Source organism: Octopus bimaculoides, chromosome 9, assembly GCF_046866305.1.
Source record: "Octopus bimaculoides isolate indiv1 chromosome 9, ASM4686630v1, whole genome shotgun sequence".
Taxonomy (NCBI): Eukaryota; Metazoa; Mollusca; class Cephalopoda; order Octopoda; family Octopodidae; genus Octopus; species Octopus bimaculoides.
Window position 1 is genome coordinate 78,238,480 of NC_142936.1, and position 18,587 is coordinate 78,257,066.

Consider the following 18,587-nt stretch of genomic DNA (forward strand, 5'->3'; position numbering starts at 1 on the left):
TAAAAGTTATTGCTCCTAGGTTGGAAAGTGTTAACCACTGAACGGTGTTATTCGATCTAGGTTTAAGCTGTTGATGCTACTCTACGTATAAAAGTGACTAGTTACGCTTGTTGCTGTATCTGATAAGTAAATACGCACGGAAGTGACTGCATTTACATTAATTCTTGGGTCGTATGCGCAACTTTGACAAAAAAACTAAGAGACATAATTACCTTTATCTTTCTATGTTGATTGTTGCATTTCAGAATATGTTCCTATAATTTTCTAAAGTCTTTCTATTATATTCTTTCTACATATTTACTGTTCCTATTTCATAATGATGGCATAATTTCAATGGGAAAACCTAAACGCAGTGGTACATGTAGATGTATTCTCTCTTGCATGCTAAAGGGCAGACAAACAAGATGGTTAACTTTTACTTGCATCGTGTCCGTATTTAGTAACTTATTTTTAAGCAATAGCATATGATTTATTCTGTAAGTATTAGTATAATACGTCAACAATATTCCTTCTTAATGAGTTCTTTTGATTTTGTGCGTTGTATCAAGAGAAGTAATGTCATCATGTCTATCATCTACTTATCCAAGCACTCAAACATTCCTATTTCTCAACCAAAGCTCGGAGTCTATCGACCTACCGACCAATCTAACAGACAGCCTACATGAGTAGATCAACAGCAAAAAGCCATCTATAATAAACATTCTAAGTTCCACCGACGTCAGCAGTAGATTTCGAGCTAATTTCTAGCTTTTCACTCAATTAAATTATATTAGTAGCTATCTAGAAAGAAACACTAGTTAGCAGACTACAGGACAGTTTGCAAAATTTGTGTAGTGTACAAGAACAGCGCTTCCAGAATCTACCACTTCTTTTGCGTGGGGTGCATCAAGGAACCTTACTTTTACAAACACTTTTTCACTAAATACATAAACAGCATTCACATGCCTCCACAGCGATGCAGATGTAGATGATATCACACTCAAATTCTCCCGATACTGCACCACTGATACTTTCCTATTTAAATCACAGAGATCCGGCCTCGCAAGTATTATCTTCAAAATCGATTATCTCTCTCTCTCTCTCCTGTTTCCAACAACATCAGAGCATCTCGAATACATTCAGCTATCACGCCCAAGAGCATAAAATTACAGCACACTCACGTACGTACACACACAGCAGATAAAATTAGAAGTTGTTAAATAAAAACCGTTTCACAATTTTATAAAAAAACAGAGAGGGCATTAAGGAATATATTTACAGGGAGCTTATGCCCTTGTTCTGAGTGCTGCGTAACTGGTCCTAGCGGAAATTCTTTTCAGTTCAGAAGAACTGGATTATCCCTGGCTCAGCAGAATGTTTCATCTTGTTCAGGAGCTTCTGTGGCTTCATCAAGCGATTCACCTTGGCCTTGGCGTTCTCAATTTATTCCTTGTGCCTTTTGTATGAGTCATGGCAAAGGTTCTCATCCAGGGCCAGCTTCATGTCCCTGACTCTAACATCCATTTCCCTCGCTAAAGCCCAGATTGCTGTGCTCGACTCTTTCATCATCTTGTACCGCAGTCTTTGGATGAATAAGTGCATGTGCACGCAGTCAGAACAACGCCAAGTGTGTCCTGTCCTGCTGGCTGTAACTGCTTAGTCTCCCTTGCAGCTGTCCATATCATGACTTTCAGCTTTTACAGTGTCCACAGAGAATTGAGCAGCAGTCGCGCTGTTGCCATTTTGATGCTAGGCACGAATCCTCAGGATACATGTAACACTTTTCCAGTATCCAGATAACTTCTACGCCTGCATGTCAGCTGACCTCCTCTCGACTACGAATTTAATCTTTATTCTCACCAACGCCGTTAACTGTTTACGAAAACATCACGTTGTTCCTGAATAAAGGAGATATAAACAATCGTCATATTTAGCCCGAATACCCGGGTGTTTTCAGCAAAATAAATCGCATTAAAGCACATTACAAATTCAATCTGTGAGAGGAACAGTGAAAATATGCAAGACTTTTCATAAGTTTACAATGTTAAATTGACTTCTTTTTCATCTACATTCCAACGATTGAGCTTCGTATCTTTGTTAGAAACTGGTTCCTTCTTCAGAGGAAGAATCTAAATACTATTGAAAACAGAAGAGAACATACATACATACATACATACATACGTACACAGAGACAAACATACATACATACATACAGAGCACAATGATTGAGTAGTAAATGTCATATCTTTAATTCTGATAAAGTGTTTCTTGATATTTCTAAAAATACACTTTTAATTTTATTGGGATTCAATGATATTTCGATTGAATGGAATTGAATAATTGATAATCGATTTACATCATAAGTACGATATATAAAAGTGACTGTCATTGATGTGTTATCGGGGAGGAGGATGTTTTCAAAGGTTCCGAAACTCTGTGGTCATTTGCTTATCAGTTTGATTCATGTGGCAAATGAGTCGCTAGTTCGATCTCTCTGTATTTGGTTTTCAAGATGTTTACATCCAAAGTAAAATTCTGGGGAAACAAACGAAGGCCTATTTATTTCAGCTGGTTCCGCATCTGCTGTAAACTTTTACTCAGCGTATGTGGTATGATGATAAGATTATCGCTGGGGCGAGGATTTCCACACAGAATTTGTGATGTGCAAAGAGCCGGAATTATATACCATAGGACATCTTGTTCCGACACTCTTCTAAATCTCTCAACCCATCACCCTGATTAGGGCAGGCTTATCATTTTTATCAATTTCGAAAGAATGAATGGGTGAGCTTGACTGCGACAAATTTGAACTCAGAGTGCTGCAACCGTATGTGAAATTAGAATACCTACACACACACATACACACACACACACACACACACACACACACACACACACATATATATATATATATATATATATATATATATATATATATATACATGGGGCTTGAAGGGTTTTGTAAAAAGAAAGTCGACCCAAGAATATACTTCTTTTAAAGCCTAATACTAATTCTATCGGGCTTTTGGCAAACCGCTAAGCTACATAGACATAAACATACCAACACCTGTCGTCTAGCAGCGGTGGATAGCAAACACGGACACAGACATACACGCGCGCGCGCACAGACACACGCACACACACACACACACACACACAGACATACACGCGCGCGCACACACAAACACACACGCACACACACACACACACACGCACAAATGTATATGTGTGTGTGTGTATGTTTGTGTGACCGATAGAATAAGTACTAGGCTTTCAAAGAATAAGTCCTGGGGTCGATTTGCTCGACTAAAGGCGGTGCTCCAGCATGTCCGGAGTCCAAATGACTGAAACGAATAGAAGAATAAAAGAAAAGAAAGAACACCTATGAATAATAGCATGTAAAATTGGGTTGCAAAACGGTTTAAGATACAAAAATTCGAAGGCATTGTATAATTAGACACAAATAGAGGTTATAGATTTTTCTAGTCCCAGCAAGACGTTATTTGTCCAAGATGATTTGATTGTTCCAATACTACAATATTTACCTGATGAAAATATACTGATAGGCAAATATATTGATAGGCTTTGTATTATTATTTTTCTCCACACAAAACAAATGAAGGATCTTTAAAGCAGTCTTTCTCAACAATTTTTTATTATGAAGCCTTTCGATTTCTGATTTCTTTTGGTGGACCCTCATATGCATTCCCTGTTTAAAAGTAACTTCATAGATAGTCCTTTAAAATTTTCTATTTTGCTTTTTGCACATTCATTTGTATTGGGTTGCACTCACAGATAGAATATATTTCAGTGTCCGGAAATGTGTTGGACTATAAGCTCGAAAGTAAGAAACGTTGTTGTTTCTTGGAATAAATACGTCCAAAGCAAACTGTTTCCATGGAACCCTAAACTACTACCCTCGATCGCCGATCTAATATTTTGCTTGCGTGAACACCCAAATAACTTATATGTTCACCAGATGAGAACCAGTACTTTAGAACACCGCAAAATATGCCAAGTGGTAGTTCTTTCTTCTCTTACTTTGCGAGCTGAAACACCGCCTTATGTCACTACACCTTTCATCTTTGCGCGGTCCATAAAGTAAAGTATTAGTACAAGATAGATAAATTTGATTAATAGCATGTCCTAAATTTCTGGCTTTATGCTTACGTCTGAAAAAACTACTCCATTCCTTAAGCCTCTCTACAAATTGCTTTTATTTTTCTATCTAATTCTACATCTCTTCAGGAGTATATTTTAGGATTAATGTCACACTTGTCAGCTATTAAAAATCTAATAAAAGCATCCATTGAAATATCATTATCAAAATTCTTATACATTCGTCCATGATATGAAGTTCCATTTATGTAGTGTGTTTACGAGTTACATTCCCATGTGAATGTTATTCAAAATGATGTTTCACACTATAACGTTAAATTCCTTTCTAAATTGATCATACCCTGTTTTATTTATAAAACCAAAGATATATATATATATATATATATATATATATATATATATATATATATATATATATATATATGTACATATCTTCCTTTAGGTACATTTGTGATTTACTCTGTATGTTTTTATTTTCTTTCAGCCGAATGTTGTTTAAGTGAAACGATAAATTTGCGACAAAAATCGAATTTATGGTCGAAGGAAAACAAAAATTGTAATTGAAAACATAAAGGAAAATAGGGAGAAACATTTCAGCTTGTAATAGTGTATAGACAAATGAATCGTGAATTGTCTTCTTACGACTGGAATGAGAACGCCATGGTGCTGCACGACTGCAGAGAAATCTATACAAAAGGAACATGATATTTAGAAAACAAACCATTGATAGCAACGCATTTACCTTCATAAACAGCAACTCTAGTATTGTGCGCAGAAAATGTTTAAATCAGCATGGAGTCGTTGATATTAACTAAATAATAGAGAAGTAAACAAAAGAATCAAAATATCCCTCTAGTGTAACAGAGTTTTACATGAACGTTTCAAAACAGCCAATAAAAGGAATTTCAAGCAAGAGACAATCAAAAGATAATCATCACGGACGATTTTTGATAACCAAAAGTTCCAAAGAGCTTATTTTCGACGTGAGCATCTAAGACGAATTAATTTCTAAATTTCTCCCTTGTTTCCGATGAGGGCTGGTGATAACGGATATGACTGACGGTATTAAAGTCAGTTCCCATCAGACAATCTAATTGGTTTTCTGACTGATAAACGATATGAAAGAACTTTGCAGGGAAAGAAGAGAAGGTAGGGGAGGAGGTGGGAGTTACCTACCTAGAATTTATGTTTCTCATTTAATGTTTCACTCGACAGTTTATATCTTCTCACTGAGAGTCCTTCCTTGATTTACTGTATTTTTCTTATTTTTCACTTTTATCGTTTATTCTGCAGTGCGCCATGGGTAGAGGAAGCTAACATCACCAATGCATATTGAATGTTATTTGATAAAGGGCCAACACGCATCATTCTATCTATCAGTACTGTGAGAAATCGCACAATTTAGATAAAGTAAACCTAAAAGATAAGCAGAAAAACAAAGCGGAAGTTTAACACCCCCACCAAAAAAAAAAAGAAAGTAAAAAACAACTAAACAAGCAAAAGCTACATTATCATAAAAAGCAACAATAAAAAGAAAGAGATGATTAGAAACATGCGGATACTGAGATGTAAAATAAAAATCAATGTAGTAGATCAGAAATGTAGTTTTAAAAATTATATCTCAAACGAACCTTTTCTTTCTTTTTTTTGCCTATCACTTGCAGACATCATGTTACGGTGCCAGTTGATATTTTTATTTCTTACATTTGAACTGCGATCCTTCACACAGTTATTATCTATAACCAACAACTACCACCACCACCACATACAAACATACATTATTCGTGACCCCCGACAGAGGATTTCTTATCTGATATCAATCCAAAGTAGCATACAATCAGTAAGTAATAACGAGACGGAAGAAGGCCAGCTACAACTGATATGAATATGATATTCCGCCATTACATAGCATCACAAGTTAAGACACGAGCTGTTAGTACAAAAACTGTACCATTTGTCTGACCTCCCTGTTTAATTCAATTACAAGAAGGTTCGGTTAATTATGGGACGTTTTATTGTATAATCACGTATCTCTAATACAAGTGTTAATCGAAATTTCTCAAGTTCATCTCTTCTTAATGTTATGAATTAATCGAAATTTATGGTTGTAACATCTCTTTATATAAGGTCATATTATCAAAATTGTTAGACATAAATTGCGATTGGTTTCTTAGACACAAATAACCTTTTGTAAGTTAAGTAAAGCAAGCCAAGGATTTCATTCCACATTGTTATTGGATTTTGGTTCATTGACAACAAAGATACGAGAAGAAAAATCTTTATGAAACACCAAAGTAAACACACCTTAGGCGACAACACTTATATATGTTCTTTTTCATTTGCTTTATTTCTTTTCTGTCTCGCATCCCACTCTATCGGAAAGTCAATAGCGAGAACCATTAGATTGTTCAAGCTTGCAGCATAGACGTATTAAACTCCACAAACTTACTAGTAAATGCACTAAAGATTTTCAAGTCGGTGCTCCTATAACGAGCAGCCTATCGCTGTGTCTCTAGTTACTGGAAATATGACGGGAGGTCTGCCATGACGCCTTCAAAGCGTGATTACGAAAACGGATCAATGAAGAAATATCTAATCTGAACTGATCTTATAATATAAAAGGCTGATCACAGAATACCAAAACTGGTAAGACATATCAAATACTCCTTGATCATATTTACTGGAATGTGCCAAGGAAAACGAATTTGTAAATGTTATAATGTTTATGCTTAAAGTACTAAAACATAAATTATAAACGGTGTGATACAAAATGTATGTCATTGTTCCATATTATATCCATTTAAGTCATTCCTATCAATTCACCTAATTACAATTTTGTTTCTATATCATAAACAATGCTTTTGATCATTCATAAATTCAATAATAATCAGTAATAAGTTAGACCGCACATAACTGCAAAAATATCCAGGTAGATAGCAAGCTCTAGTGTAAAATATTCGGTACATCGCCCACTGTAGCAATACTCACTACACTCTGTGTAAATACTTAAGTAACATTTTATAATATATCTACAAAGGCAGACGACTTCGAGTAATGGAAGCTATTAAAACATGACGACTTAACCTTCCTCAATACTTGCATTAAAGGTGCGCTTAAAAGGGTTTCAGTTGAAATACAAACAAAAGAATTTCCGGATGGTAAAGATGAATAGCACGTCATGGCGCTCGTCCACAAAACTAGAAATAATTGCTTTTGTCTAGATAAAATAGACGTTTTATTTTGGAAGGGAGAATATACAGGTAATACTATTTACATGCAATAAATACTTTCTTCTCTTTAAATAGCGATTTCTTTTGCCTAGGCATTATGACTTTTTCATGGATAAAAATTGCTAAAAATGTCTCTAGCATAAGACAATTTATTGATCGATGATCACTATATATTATTTTATTATCTAGAATCTAAATTTTCTAAAATAATTTGCTTGTCTAGCAGCAACTGACAGTTTTGTCAGATGATAACATACAAACAAGTCCCGTTTGTCAGCATTCATTGATTGTATCTCAGGTATCTACTCTTTTGGATGAACGAGTTTATCAGAAATCTGTTATTCAGAAACAGTTAGCTGCAAACAACTACGTAACCTCGTTGGAACGGTTTCTCCTTACGTCATCTGATAATAACATAATTCATATCAGAGTTTAAACTACCGTCAGCATATTTTGAACGCTATATTGTGATACGTATAATACAGTACTGGTAAGGTTAACAAAAATTACATCCATTCGTCGTTCATGCTTAACAGCTACTTTATTTAGGTTACCGTGTATTGACGAGCAGACATAGCCCCTCTCTCTCTCTCGGTCACGTCACCATTCACTCAGTGGCAGAGAGAGAGAAAGGCTGTTGCAGCAGTATTCGGCCGATAAATAGTACATTGAAACAGCATAAACAAGCACTGACTTCGACACCCGGGCCAGGCATTGAATCCACAAACTTATGATTAGACAATGAATACCCTTACCACTTGGCCACGTGATTTCGCACTGGGGATTTACATGGCATAAATATCTAGTGTTCGGTAATCCAGTAATCCAATAATTTGCAATAACAATAAAGCAACATTTTAATTACAGTTGATATTTCAATTACAGATAATGATATAACATTGGGAGAAGCTTCAATAGAAACTTTTGACGTACACTGGAAGCCAATATATGCATAACAACTAATTATTTTTCCGTTGGAATTAACTATATTCGGTGCTACCGGCTATCAACTCATACGTCAATGTTAACGTGCTACCGCTACTTATAACGATAAGTTGATTCAACTCTGTCGTACATGCTTAAATTTATTCATACTTGGCTGCTCAGAGATGAGAGTCATTGACAACCCCGACGACATCTTAAATGGCCGTAAAGGTAACAACTTTAAAAATGATCTATCACAGCCTTTCATTTCTAAATTTTCTTGGCCTTGTTAATCTTATTATTTCCTTTAGTCACAATAAACTAATTATGAAAATATTGAGAGACTTTCTATTCTCCTCTAAGTTATATAGTTACGAAACCACCAAAAGGTACTCAGTAACATTAAAATTAAAAGGCTTTCAATGATTTGTACAACTGGTGTCTAATACCCCCTTGTAAAGCATAACGAAGAAAGAAGTTGTTGTGTGAAACATTACATAAAAAAACGATTCCACATTAAATCGCTCATTAAAATTACACAGTGCAGTGACTACTACTACGGCGGGCGATGGACGGAACATATTAAACTAGAGTTTGCATGCGGTCTAACTTATTCCTGATTATTATTGAATTTATTTATGATAATTACCATTTTTTAAGATATAGAAACAAAACATCTAATTACGGCTTTGGTATTCATTGTTACTGTGAAAATGCTGCTAACTTTGACCAACAAGCATTTAGTTTCGAATTTGTTTTACCTATATATGGATCCAGTTTCTCTGGCGGTTATATTCTTCCCTGGACGGGATGGCGGTCCGTCACATGATTACGCACTTTTACAAGTTGCATGGACTGGGGAGAAGTGAAATGAAGTGTTTAGCTAAAGAACACAACGCGTCGGTCGGTCAACAAATTGAAACTACAATCTTACGATTATAGATTCAACGCAATGACCACTAAGACATGCGCCACTGAATATTAATACAATAATATAACATTGGTTTCTAATTTTTGCACAAGACCAGTAATTTTGATGGAGATGCTGAGTCAATTAGATCGAGCCCCGTGCTCAACTGTTACTCAGTTTCCCAACCCCGAGAATATGAAAGGCAAAGTTGACACGGGTGGCATTTGACCCGAGAATGTAAAGATGGATGAAACGCCGTCAAGCAGTGTACCTGGCATGCTAGCGATTCAGCCGGCTTGCCGCCTTAATTTATTAATATAATATTATGAATTCAATTATTTTAATAATTATATTCATGAAATATATATTACTTGTGTACTTGTAGAGTTGAAAAGAAAGTAATTAAGGAAATCAATGTAATACTATATATTCCGATTTTTAAAATGTTATACTCACACCAACACATGCAAAGACAGACACACATACGCACATAACTATATGTATACATGTAAATGCTCACAAACAACATTGCCACAAACACCAAACTTACCTTGCAGAAAACTACAAAAAGGATGATTCACAAAACACTACCAAACTGCATATAAACACTGAAAAACACATACTAACGTCACCATACACATATATGTGGATATACAATGTAACATATTTTCAGAAGCCCTCTCAATGCTCAATGTCGTTCATTGGTTTTATTATTTCTTTTCGTTCCGTGTTCATTCGCTTTATGTAATAACAACATTAATAACAGTGGTAAAAATAACAATATTAGACTGCATGACGAAGAGAATTGAAGGAAACAACGCGGTTGTAGTGAGGTTAAAAGCTAATATCTTAGCAGTAAATTTAATAATCTATATATAGATTCAGTACAGGTTAGTAGAATTTCAAACTTGCTCATACCGTGTGCTTCTGAATTATATCAACAGATTTTAGCTTCTCTGCTCAGCTTTTCAACTTTTTTGTGTTCCATGTATGTGTTTTTACAATAGATAGACTGCACCAGGGAATTATGGAAATACAGATCAAACTGAATGTCGATGTCAGTTTACATAACAATGACACTTTTTTTGCTAACAAATTCGCAAAATTATTGAATAAGTCAGCTGTTGCTTTGATGTATTTCACATGCAATATTTTCTGCTAAAAAGACAGAAAGATATAAATCTCACGTCAAGTATATATTGGAAGAAGTCTCAATCTAAGAAAAAAAAAACGCCTCCGGTAGCAGTAAATTTCTCTCGAATGATTTAGAATATTTAATGCTTTAAAAATCATAAACAAATATGCCTTGTGAAAAACATGTGATGTATATGCAAATAAAGAAATATGAATATGCGGCATTCATTCTTTGTCTGACTGATTTAGTGTGAAAGTATCTTTCTGTCTTTCTCTTTACTTTTCATTGTTACTGGATCTGAAGGAAATGGCAATACACATTACCTTAACAAAATCTCCAAATTTGAGACTGACGTAATTAGTGTTTCGTTTAAACTGTTGCAAGTGGATATATGGAAGAGAATATGAATACGATAAAGTTCCAAGGGATTGCGATCTGGGAAGTAAGGACTGCACGTGGATGACGCTTTGGTGTGAAATGTCAGAAAGTATCATTTACGTAAGAGGGATTGTTCCATTGGGGATGAATGTAAGCATATCGTTGATTCATAGGAGGAAGAGTATAGGTAGCAGTATCCTAAAACCGAAGCGTGGCAATATGTACCGGAGAGAGATTCAATGGTATGCATTGTGATAATGTTACAGGAAGCAATCAAGTCAAGTGGCGAGAGAGAGAGAGAGAGAGAGAGAGAGAGAGAGAGAGAGAGAGAGAGAGAGGCAGAGAGTCGGAGCTCATAAACGAGAAAATTTTCCAAGAGTTCCAACCGGCTATGACGCGATGTGAAGTGTTGGACACCGTACTGGTCATGAGAGGAGACGAGTGAGTAACGAGTTTAGTGGTTGATTTATACAGAATTAATGATATAACGCAATGGATAATTATTTATCTTTATTTCGGTATAAATTAAATTGAACTCGTTATGTCCGTAGATCTTAGAACAATGAAAAAAGGTGTACAAAACAGGACCAGATTGATTGTCTACTCAGAAAGTTGACATCTCATATCTTGTTATGGTTAAAAGAGTTTAAAAGGAGGATAAAACCCATGCAATATGATTTAAAATTTTGCCATGGCATCAGGAAAATTCTTTGAGAGGAATTTATAGTATTTTTGAGTGTTTAGATTTATGTATGATGCAAGGAAGGAAAAACAAGACCTAACACGGATCAATATTCTGTCCAGCCATAATATTTAATCTTTGACAGCAAATAAAACATTATTTTAGGCAGAACTTAACAAAGCCAAATATTAAAAATAAAGAGAATAAAGTAAACAGCCACATATATAGCAATGCATACAACACACACACATACACACACATACATGTACAAATACATAAATACATATATGCATATATATATATATATATATATATATATATATATATATATATATATATATATATATATATATATATATATATACATACATACATACAAATACATATATATATATATATATATATGTATACATATATCTATCTATCTCTCTTTCTTTCTCTCTTTCTCTCTCTCTCTCTCTCTCTCTCTCTCTATATATATATATATATATATATATATATATATATATGTATAAATAATTGAAAATATATGCACATATACAATCCACCTCTATTCTTCATTTCACAAACACTATATATATATACATATATATATATATATATATATATATATATGAACCAAAAAAAAAAAAAACAAACGAAGACTGTATGTATGTATAAATCTATTAATCTATTTTCGTTTGAGCATTTATTTGAATGTAAGAAACATACAAACGTATATATATGCAAGCCAATATATGTGCAAAATCACAAAAGTATGTCTACTAACGTTGAAAGAGATTAATCTTACCCTATTCCAGTAACGATGAATTCTAAAAAAAAACTATAATAAAAAACAGACGACTAAGAACATAATACTGAAACAGTCTGACGCATCTCGTATTTGTATACTCATGCAGCTGGGTGCGCATGCACACAGACGAGGTGGTATTAAAATGTTTCCGGAGTGGTTATGTGTAATAAAAAAATAGCTTATAGACCGCCGTCTCCTTCGAAATAGTTCCTTTGCGCCACAATACACCGGTCCCAGTGTTCCGGCCACTTTTGTAATCCGGCCCGAGAAGACATTATCCATAAGCAAGTCGAGGATCTTCCGCGATTCGCTCTGGTTCTCAATAATGGTGTCAAAACGGTAACCTTCCAGCAGCATATTTATCTTGGGGAAGAGACGGAAGACCCCAGGTGCTAAATCTGGCGAGTAGGGCAGGTGCAGAAGCGATACCATGTTGTTTGGGCGAGATACTTGAGAGTGAGGAGAGCTCGGTAACAGGGTACATTGTGGTCGTCGGGAATCCAGTTCTTCGCGCTCCACGGAACCGGTCGCTTTTACCGAATGTCTTCTGTCAAACTCTTCAAAATGTCGCAGTAGAACTATCGATTGACGGTCCGGGCCTGGGGGACGAATACTTGATGCACAATACCACATGCTCTTGATTGAGTTGCATTTCTGTCGTGTTTTCTTTGACCGAGGAGATGAAGGCCTCTTACATTGTGGTGACTGCTGCTTCATCTCAGGATCGTACCCATAGATCGAAACCCCGTCACCGGTGATAATCTTTGACATGTAGGATGGGACATCAGCGGACTCTGATGGAAATCTTGACAGACTTCGACGCGATATTCTTTCTGCTCAGTGGTCAGCATGCGTGGACAAACATGGCAGAGAAACGCGGCATGTTCAATTCAGACATTAGGATTGTCTACACGGATCCATGCGACAGTCCAGCAGCATCATTAATGTTGTTGATTGTCCTCCAACAATCTAATGTTCAAGCTAATAAACTTTCTCTATATTTCCGAGAATAACGTTCGATACAGATCTTACCAGAACACTCATCGCCTCGTCACCGTGAGCTTCTCGATGCGTGATCGATGTTTCTGTAGCAGACATCCCAAGTTTAACACAAAATTACTTCACGTTACTTCTTTGTTTCAACTTCCTGCTCATGACAAAATCGCAGGCTACAGCTTCCACGTGATCACAAAAACACAAATTTCACAATTTGCGAAGTAAACACAGCGATGTCACTCATCAAGGCCACTGCTAACTCTCACTGAGCACGCAGTGTTGTGCTGCCATCTGTTGGCGCGCTACACAACTAGCCCCAGTTTTATTTTGAACGTCCTTTTCTCAGCACACTAATTGACATATATCCATTAGTCCCCAAAATTATTTATATATATATATATATATATATATATATATATATATATATATATATATATATATATATATATATATATACATATACATGTGAACACAACTTTATGCATAAATAAACGATACTAGACTATTCCACTCTGCTTATGCTTGGAACTCTCGTAGAGTACATGGAAATATATACACAGGTCTCTTTCTCGTTCTGTCTCTCTCTGTCTCTCTCTCCTTCTCACTCACTCACTCTCTCTTTCTTCTCTCACTCTGTGTGTGTGTCTCCTGAGTGATTAGTTTAGGAGCTAAATGCCATGCTTGAACATCTAGTATCTTGTATACAGCCGTTGTACCTATTATGTTTTGCCTGGTATTTCATAGACAATCAACAAAATAAAAGAGTCGTGATTATTCCACGTGGTTCTCCCATTATTATATGATATCAGTTATAACTCCTTCAGTGGTGTAGGGATATCAAAGTAGATACATAGTCTTTGTTTAACTTTACGAGCATAGACTAATGTGAAATCGTTGCTATTGTTTTAGGTCCAGCGTTGAAGTGGTAGGATGTCTAATACTGGATTATCCTAATTAATGTTGGATTTATACATTCCCATTACATTTTTATGTTATGGAACCATAATACAATTGTATTCTGTAAATATGTTTGTCTTCTCTTGTGTGTGTGTCGGTGGGTGTTTTTGCATCAACGTTCTGAGTAAGATTTAGAAACAAAGATAGATGGACAGATAGAAGATAGCCTTTTGCATTTCACAAAAGGACAGCCGTAAATAATGAAGATAGTGAATTCTGCTTTAAAACGCAAAACGCTACCTGAGAGCCAAGATGTAGAATCATTCGACTGGACTTAATGAACGTTCCAAAAATTTGCCAAATTTCGAAATATGCACAAAATCTAAACCACTTTAGAGGAGAAAATACATGTTTCGCTTGATGAAATACATTCTTTACAACGTAGATACTAAATACATAGCCGTTATCCAATAATATTTCTAACATTTTATAAATAATTTAGCATCAAGCCCTTCGCCACCAAATCAAGATACCAAGGAAATTGCTACTACCTTAGAGTGCATCGCCTCAGAGAACCTCGCAATTACGTTTAATGACTATAAATTCTCTATCTTTAGCAACCGTAAATATACGTTGAATAAAGTAGCAAAACGTAAATTAGGAACAGTTAACAAGCAAATTCTCGAGATGGTAATTCTTAGAATAAACAATACAGTACCACTTGCATGATGAAATATCAGTATAGAACTTTTAGTATGATTATGTGTGATGTCTACAACCAACATCTTTGGATATTCAATCAATATACATTCCTGATTTTCAACATTCTATCATTATGACCCTCACTTTTCGAAAGCTCGTCGTCCGAAAATACAACCACGTGAATGAACGAAAGGAACATTAAGCATGCAAGAAAATCTCTTTTGTTTTTGATAGTTCAACGGAGGCAAAATGAGAAAGATGCGAATTATCCGATACCTCTAAAGATATCCAAAATGTGCAAAATAATAAGAATTTATAATCCAAACCTTTTCCAAAAAATTATAAAAATTTTTTTTTTTTTTAATAATTTCACATATAATTTTATTTTATATTATCTAAATCTATGAACAATATTTGGAATACAGGACAATATAATGGATTTTATACATAATTATTATGGATTACTACAGAAGACTTACCAAGGAGGCATATATGAATTTAAAGATTCTCATACTAAAGTGTACTTACCAAAATCAAAAGCAGTAATTTTTAATTTATATTTCAAACAAACACCATTTTCCCATGTTACTTCATAATTGGCCGCAGCTCTAAGCTGAAACTTAAAAAAAAAAAAAAAAAAAAAAAAAATTCGTAAAATTGTACAAATTTCACATTTGAAATTTTTGTGGAACAGAAGAGTTATCTATAAATGCTTATCAATATAGGATTCCATTATTCTATATTATCTAAGTCTATAAATTATATTTGGAATACAAGAAACTATAATGGATTTTACACATAACTGGATTATTACAGGAGACTTACCAAGGAAGCATATATAGATTTAAAGACTCTCATACTAAAGTGTACTTACCAAAATCAGAAGCAGTAATTTTTGAATTTTAATTTATATTTCAAACAAACACTATTTTCCCATATTACTTCATATTTAAAAAAAAATTACCATTCGATAAATTATACAAATTTCACATTTTATATCTTTGAAGAGCAAGAAGATTTGTCTATAAATGCTTATCAATATAGAATTTCCATTGTAGGGACAGCACTTCTGCGAAACGATCGTAAGGCGCTTTGTAAATTCAATTCGAAACTTTTAAACTGTCATATTTATTATCATATATTTATACTTATACATATTAACATTTATTTCTGCATATTAATATTTCTAATACAACAATTATTTTACACACGTATATATTTCTCTGAAGAATTTTCTAATATTGATTTCCTGATATTTATAATAATATATTATATAATATATTATATATATATATATGTATATACGTATATATATATATATATATATATATATATATATATATATATATATATATATATATATATATATATATATACGTATATATATATATATATATATATATATATATATATATATATACGTATATATATATATATATATATATATATATATATATATATATATATATATATATATATATATCTATACACGGTGGTGCATCAGCATGGCCGCAGCTCTAAGCTGAAACTTAAATATATATATATATATATATATATATATATATATATATATATATATATATATATATATATATATATATATATATATATGAAAAATATTTCAATACAAATGTATTAATACAAATGTATTAATTTCCAGTAAAAAATAACCCTATAAGGGTATATATATATAAATTCATAAGAGTGGTACAACAAGGCACCGATATTTACTGGACAATAGCAATCGCTATAAATACGACGCTATTGTATAGCTTCACTGCGTATATACTGGCAAAAATGCGTGTGTGCAACAAACATGAAAAACTTGTCTTACCTTAATCTGGGTTGTCCATTTTCGAATGTTCTTCCTAAGGTAAGACAAGTTTTTCATGTTTGTTGCACACACGCATTTTTGCCAGTATATACGCAGTGAAGCTATACAATAGCGTCGTATTTATATCGATTGCTATTGTCCAGTAAATATCGGTGCCTTGTTGTACCACTCTTATGAATATATATATATATATATATATATATATATATATATATATATATATATATATATATATATATATATGGGAGAATATACAAATAATAACAACAGACGAGGACAGGTGGTGTAAATAACAAAAGTATATATTAGTATGACGCTCGGGAATACGGAAAGTCTTTGACGTTTCGAGCTACGCTCTTCAACAGAAAGAATACGGAGACAAGGAGAAAAACACGGAGAAAAAAAAATATATATATCGCTCTCTCTCTCTTTCTCTCTCTCTCTCTCTACATATATTTATATACATATACATTCATATGTGTGTGTGTTTGTGTGTGTGTGTGTGTGCGCGGGGGGGGGGGGGTCGTGTGTGTGTATCTGTTAATGCTTATTTTGTGCTATGGTGTCCATAAAAATAATATTTTAGGAGCATACTAGGAATAATTGGACAGCTTCTTTGATGTTCCGGTTTGTTCGTTTTCATTACAGTCTGATGAAGGCTATCAAGTTGTAACGTAAGAGTAACCCTTGACACTTTTCTAGTTGAAATTAATAAAATCTGCACTCAATTAAAATTAATTTAGTAATTCTTTTGTGTAATCTTTTATCTTGTTTTTTTTTTTTCATTTCCGTGTTTCAGTCATTTAATCGTAGCCGTACTGGGGCATACATCCTTGAAAGGTTTTGTTCGAACAATTAGACCCCAAGAATTATTTCATTTTTTCAAGCCTAGTACTTAATTTATCGACCACTATTGCTGAACCGATAGGTTATGCGAACGGAAACGCTCTAACATCAATTGTAAAGGAGTGGAGGGGAACAAACACAGAAACAAAGACCCCCCCCCCCCTCCACACACATATATATACACCAGGCCTCCTTTATCTACTAAATCCACACAGAACGCTTTATTCGGCCTGAGGCTATAGTAGAAGACACTTACCCTAGGTGTCACCCAGTGTGCCTGAACCGAGAACCATCTGGCTGAGAAACAAGCTTCTTACCATACAGGTACAAACACACATAAATTTCCACACACACACGCACGAACAAACACATGCACACACATGTGTGTGTATTTGTGTGCGTAAGAGAGAATGTGTGTGTGTGTATTTGTGTGTTTGAGAGAGAAAGTGTGTGAGAAAGAGTGAGAGTGAGACGGAGAAAGAGAGAGAGAGAGTGTGAGAGACAGTGTGTTTGTTTGTGTGTATTTGTATGTTTGAGAGAGAATGTGTGTGAGAGAGAGTAAGAGAGATCGAAAGAGAGAATGAGAGAGACAGTGAGAGAGAAAGTGTGTGTGTATGTGTGAGTGCGTGTGTATTTTCTTTGTGTCAAGACGTACATAATTCCTTGAGCGATGCATATTACACTCAATGATTCGATTCCAAACACACTTGTGAGTACAAATATTGTCCAATAGTCCGAATAAATTATGAATCAATTAAAATCTAAACGCAATTATTTTTCGCAGAATTCACAGTTCTAAAATGCTCACTTATACGTCTTATTCAAATCTTATGCTGAATTTCTCCTCCGGATTTCCCACTTCATGTCAACCGTCATGTGAAATAATTGGTACAATCTTATATTTTGATTAAGTACGACTACTACTTTGTTAACACTTAAACGATATTTTCAATTGAATTCTCAATGATTATTTAGCTTCGATAAGGTAAAAGGCAGCGTACGTTTAGCATCAGGTGTTTGATTGGTCGCAAGGCATAATATAAATTGTCGATGACTTTCTATATTTTGTTAGATATAACCGATGTTTTATATTGTTATTGCTATAGGTAAAATAATCCGTGCACTGAAAAGAATATTTTCCTTAGCGTAGAACACTGATAAG